This window comes from Bufo gargarizans, chromosome 1, assembly GCF_014858855.1.
Source record: "Bufo gargarizans isolate SCDJY-AF-19 chromosome 1, ASM1485885v1, whole genome shotgun sequence".
Lineage (NCBI taxonomy): Eukaryota > Metazoa > Chordata > Amphibia > Anura > Bufonidae > Bufo > Bufo gargarizans.
In genome coordinates this window covers 100,521,885-100,528,175 of record NC_058080.1, presented here as the reverse complement: position 1 = coordinate 100,528,175, position 6,291 = coordinate 100,521,885, and the positions used below count along the sequence as shown (strand labels likewise).

Genomic DNA, 6,291 nt, shown 5'->3' with positions numbered 1-6,291 from the left:
GTATGCACTATGGTAATATTGAGTCAGAAGTAGAAGTAGCTACAAAAACATAAAAAATGTAAAAGTAAATAAATGTATAAAGAAAAAAACAAAAATTCAAATCACCCCCCTTTCTGTAGAATAAAAAAAATAAAAAAATATATAAACATCACGGGCATCTCTGTGTCTGAACAAAAATGCCCGTACTATTAACCCCTTCACCCCCTAGCGCCGTAATAGTACGGTGCTGGCCGGGTCATTAAAGATGGCTTCCTGAGCGCTGCGGGCGCCATAGCTGCGGGTGGCCGCCTGCTTATATAGCAGACACCCGAAGCTCATGTCCGCAACCTGACGTAATGCCAATGGCGGACATTTAACCCCTTAAGATGCCGTGGTCAATCCTGACCACGGCATCTGAACGCGCTGAAAACGGAAAGCACGCGCTTTCAGTGGTGCTCCAGCTCCCCCCGCGCGGCGATCAGAGGAGTCGGCGTGCGTGCAGCAGCCCCTGTCTTTGTGAACGATAGGCGGCGGCTGCTGCATAGTATTTCCTATTGAGCCCAATAGAAAACGGATCCGTCCCCCATTGACTTTCAATGCAGTTCATGACGGATCAGTTTTGGCAATGTTTAAGATAATACAACCGGATCCGTTCAGAACGGACGCAGACGGTTCTATTATCAGTAACGGAAGCGGTTTTGCCGAGTCCTTCCGGATCCAGCAAAAACGCAAGTGTGAAAGTAGCCTAACAAAAAAAAAAAGTTTTATCCAAAATAAGCAGATCTTTTTAAAAGGCTTTTCTTGCCAACCCCTGTGGGCTCTGTAAAGCGTTACCCCCAGTCGGGTCTCTCTAGAACGAGGCCTCTCTAAGAAGCTGTCCTGCCTGACTCTGCTGCTATTCTCTCTGATCCAGGCGGCTGGAGTCCAACCCTCACCATCTTATTCTCTACTGCTTCCTATTGATCCTCCCTGCTCGGAGACCAGGAAAGCTCAACCATTCATGATACCAGTAGGGAGACCCCTCATCCCTGTCACGTCTGAACACCCCCCACACTGAGCGGCACATGAACCCCTCCCCGCTCCTGTCACAAGCGGCGGGGAAGTCACGTGACAGGCTGGTGCACGTGACTCCTACGTCATCACCCCTGTCCGAGTCCTGCGCAATGAGTGACTGCGGTGCGGGGTGAGAACGGTACGTGCCGCACTCGGGGGGTGTAGTAGTGGGCGGTGTGTGTGCGGGGGGGGCCGGATAGCTTCTCCTCACATTGCGACTTGTCACCCGCACTGCGGACACTGATACTGGCCCTCATGTCACCTTCCAAGGCAGCAAAAATTAAGCCTTCAAGACATGCAAATGAGTCATGGCAAGTGCCCCGCCCCCGACCTTACTGGAGCCTAGCTCCTCCCCTGCGGATCCTCCCGCCAGCCTTTCTTGTCACATTTTTTTCCTGCAGCTGAAATCCTGTGGGCCTCATTGCTGGGTGCGTTTCTTACACCGCCCACTGTGGTCAAGGCATAGTGACATCCAGTGCGCATGCCCAGGCCCACAGCAGTGAGGCACACTGGTTTTTGGCTGAGCACTTGTGATGGATTATTTGTATATCTATAAGAGTAACTAAACCTTTGTGTAAAAGTTTAATAAGATTTCCCTAATGCCCTAATAATAGTTTTTGTAATATACTTTATTAATGGATTTTGTATTTGTATTAGAATTTTCCCTACCTTCATAACAAAAAAGTTATGCATGCCGTCATGGAATTGCGTTATGTTCCTTGGTAATGGAATCCATAACACAATTCAGTAAATACCACAACACGAACCCACACACGAACTTCAAAATATGAAATTCGCTCATCCCTAAAAGTATATTAGAAAACCTTTTATTAGTGCATTAGGGACATCTTATAAAAATGTTATTCAAAAGTTTAGTTAGGGTGGGTTCGCACTAGCGTTATGCCATTCTGTTATAGGTTCCGTTTATAACGGAATATAATGGAATGGCCAGACGGAAGCCTTTAAGAGGCATTCCGTTTTGCTCTGTCCTAATAGAAGTCTATGGGCAAGCATAACGGATCCGTCTGGTCTCCGTTATGCAGGACGGAAAAAAAAGTCCTGTTGACAGGAAACCAGACGGATCCGTTATGCTTGCCCATAGACTTCTATTAGGACAGAGCAAAACGGAATGCCTCTTAAAGGCTTCCGTCTGGCCATTCCATTATATTCCGTTATAAATGGAACCTATAACAGAATGGCATAATGCTAGTGCTGCACTGAATCCGGACCCATTCACTTCATTGGGGCTGTGCACATGAGCAGTGATTTTCACGCATCACTTGTGCGTTGTGTGAAAATCGCAGCATGCTCTATATTGTGCGTTTTTCACGCAACGCAGGCCTCATAGAAATAAAAGGGGCTGCGTGAAAATCGCAAGCATCCGCAAGCAAGTGCGGATGCGGTGTGATTTTCACTCATGGTTTTTCACGCATGGTTGCTAGGAGACGATCGGGATGGGGACCCGATCTTCATTATTTTCCCTTATAACATGGTTATAAGGGAAAATAATAGCATACAGAATGCTTACTAAAATGTCCATTGACGGGTTAAAAGTAATAAACAAATTTAACTCGCCCCATCCACTTGATCGCGTAGCGGATCTCCTCTTCTTTCTACAGGACCTGGCTAAAGAACCTTTGATGATGTCACTGCGCTCATCACATGATCCATTTCTTCAGAACCTGGCTAAAGGACCTTTAATGACGTCACTGCGCTCATCACATGGTCCATCACCATGGTGATGAATCATGTGATGAGCACAGTGACGTCACCAACATGGTAATGAGTGCAATGACCTTATCACATGGTCCATTTCTTCAGGACCTGGCTAAAGGACCTTTGATTATGTCACTGCGCTCATCACATGGTCCATTTCTTCAGGACCTGGCTAAAGGACCCTTAAAGACGTCACTGCGCTCATCACATGGTCCACCACCATGGTGATGGATCGTGTGATGGAGAAAATTCAGGGGTTGGCAGCACTACTCATCCCACTCATTTGGGTACTGACCAGGAAATGGCTTACAAGCCAAATGGTGCGCGCAGATAGGGATCCTGGCTGGGGGTCCCAACTCATCCAGACAATTCAATAATCCGCAGCGCTCGCCGGTAAATAATGAAAATAGTGGTGATTTATTCACTCAAGCAGCCAGTATACAGCGACGTTTCGACCTCAGTTGGTCTTTATCAAGCAACTGAGGTCGAAACGTCGCTGTATACTGGCTGCTTGAGTGAATAAATCACCACTATTTTCATTATTTACCGGCGAGTGCTGCGGATTATTGAATTGTCTGGATCGTGTGATGGACCATGTGATGAGCGCAGTAACGTCATCAAAGGTCCTTTAGCCAGGTCCTGAAGAAAGTAGAAAGAAGAGATCCACTACGTGACCAGGTGGATGGGGTGAGTTAAATTTGTTTATTATTTTTAACCCCTCAATGGACATTTTACTAAGCATTCTGTATTAAGAATGCTATTTTTTTCCCTTATAACCATGTTATAAGGGAAAATAATAAAATCTTCACAACACCGAACCCAAACCCGAACTTCAGTGAAGAAGTGTGGGTACCAAACATGCCGATTTTTCTCACGCACGTGCAAAATGCATTAAAATGCTCTGCACTCACGCGGAAAAATCAACGCACCCGCCTCTTGTCCGTCCCTCACACGCGACGCCCGTGTGAAAGAGGCCTCACTCTTAGGCCCCATGCACACGGCCGTTGTTCACAGCCGTGTGCGGGCCGTGGAACCGCAGCCTGGATCCCTCCTGAGAGCAGGAGCGCACGGCGTCACTGGTTGCTATGACGCCGTGCGCTCCCTGCTGCCGGCACAGTACAGTAATACACTGGTATAGATCGTACCAGTGTATTACTGTACTGTGCCGGCAGCAGGGAGCGCACGGCGTCATAGCAACCAGTGACGCCGTGCGCTCCTGCTCTCAGGAGGGATCCAGGCCGCGGTTCCACGGCCCGCACACGGCTGTGAACAACGGCCGTGTGCATGGGGCCTAAGGCTTCATTTTTGCTGCTTTGGAGACCCCCCCAACAATACAAAGGTGACAATGAGGGTCAGTATCAGTGTCCGCAGAGCTATAGGATCAGTGTGAAACCTGTCTAGTTGGTGACAGACTCTCTTTAATACAAGGCACTTACTAATGTATTGTTATTGTCCATATTGCCTCCTTTGCTGGCTTGGTTCATTTTTCCATCACATTATACACTGCCCATATCCAGGGGTTACTGCCACCAGGAGCTGCTGCACATGCGTGTCTGTAGGAGGTCTGGGTCACCAGAGAGGCGTTTTCCCATAATGTGCAAGCACGACCACCGCTGCTGGATTATAGGGTGGTCATAACCATGGAAACGAGCAGTGTATAATGTGATGGAAAAAATGAATCCAGCCAGCAAAGGAGGCAATATGGATAATAATACATTAGTAAGTGCCTTGTATAAACTTTCTCTACATGATAAATGCCTTTTACGGAAGTGAGGCATGCCCTTTAAGACTGCAGCCATGGTGTATATGTTCTGCCGGGGCCTATGGACGTAGCTGAGGTTTCCCCTTCCTTGGTCTCCCTCTGTGTAGACGCTCTATATACAGGGAGTGCAGAATTATTAGGCAAATGAGTATTTTGACCACATCATCCTCTTTATGCATGTTGTCTTACTCCAAGCTGTATAGGCTCGAAAGCCTACTACCAATTAAGCATATTAGGTGATGTGCATCTCTGTAATGAGAAGGGGTGTGGTCTAATGACATCAACACCCTATATCAGGTGTGCATAATTATTAGGCAACTTCCTTTCCTTTGGAAAAATGGGTCAAAAGAAGGACTTGACAGGCTCAGAAAAGTCAAAAATAGTGAGATATCTTGCAGAGGGATGCAGCACTCTTAAAATTGCAAAGCTTCTGAAGCGTGATCATCGAACAATCAAGCGTTTCATTCAAAATAGTCAACAGGGTCGCAAGAAGCGTGTGGAAAAACCAAGGCGCAAAATAACTGCCCATGAACTGAGAAAAGTCAAGCGTGCAGCTGCCGAGATGCCACTTGCCACCAGTTTGGCCATATTTCAGAGCTGCAACATCACTGGAGTGCCCAAAAGCACAAGGTGTGCAATACTCAGAGACATGGCCAAGGTAAGAAAGGCTGAAAGACGACCACCACTGAACAAGACACACAAGCTGAAACGTCAAGACTGGGCCAAGAAATATCTCAAGACTGATTGTTCTAAGGTTTTATGGACTGATGAAATGAGAGTGAGTCTTGATGGGCCAGATGGCTGGATTGGTAAAGGGCAGAGAGCTCCAGTCCGACTCAGACGCCAGCAAGGTGGAGGTGGAGTACTGGTTTGGGCTGGTATCATCAAAGATGAGCTTGTGGGGCCTTTTCGGGTTGAGGATGGAGTCAAGCTCAACTCCCAGTCCTACTGCCAGTTTCTGGAAGACACCTTTTTCAAGCAGTGGTACAGGAAGAAGTCTGCATCCTTCAAGAAAAACATGATTTTCATGCAGGACAATGCTCCATCACACGCGTCCAAGTACTCCACAGCGTGGCTGGCAAGAAAGGGTATAAAAGAAGAAAATCTAATGACATGGCCTCCTTGTTCACCTGATCTGAACCCCATTGAGAACCTGTGGTCCATCATCAAATGTGAGATTTACAAGGAGGGAAAACAGTACACCTCTCTGAACAGTGTCTGGGAGGCTGTGGTTGCTGCTGCACGCAATGTTGATGGTGAACAGATCAAAACACTGACAGAATCCATGGATGGCAGGCTTCTGAGTGTCCTTGCAAAGAAAGGTGGCTATATTGGTCACTGATTTGTTTTTGTTTTGTTTTTGAATGTCAGAAATGTATATTTGTGAATGTTGAGATGTTATATTGGTTTCACTGGTAAAAATAAATAATTGAAATGGGTATATATTTGTTTTTTGTTAAGTTGCCTAATAATTATGCACAGTAATAGTCACCTGCACACACAGATATCCCCCTAAAATAGCTAAAACTAAAAACAAACTAAAAACAAAAATATTCAGCTTTGATATTAATGAGTTTTTTGGGTTCATTGAGAACATGGTTGTTGTTCAATAATAAAATTAATCCTCAAAAATACAACTTGCCTAATAATTCTGCACTCCCTGTACTTGTACCAAAATTTGTGGAATGAGCATAGAAAAACTTCAGGAAAGCAGAGCACAATGTTAGTGAACAGGGTTTTATAAGCGCCATTCACTTCTAGAATATCCTCCTCGGATCCGC

The 6,291-nt window shown here is 46.1% G+C and overlaps 1 protein-coding gene across 3 annotated transcripts in view; it reads left to right on the top strand.

Annotated features, from left to right (window-relative positions):
* Positions 1 to 1,075: 1,075 nt before the first annotated feature.
* Positions 1,076 to 6,291, top strand: part of CBR4 (carbonyl reductase 4) — a 39,152-nt gene continuing 33,936 nt past the window's right edge. For 2 of the 3 annotated variants that reach the window (XM_044286272.1, XM_044286106.1), the window contains exon 1: positions 1,076 to 1,171. The gene's annotated coding sequence lies outside the window, so the exon portion shown is untranslated. The remainder of the gene's footprint in view (positions 1,172 to 6,291) is intronic. The other variant, XM_044286190.1, reaches the window with a different exon arrangement.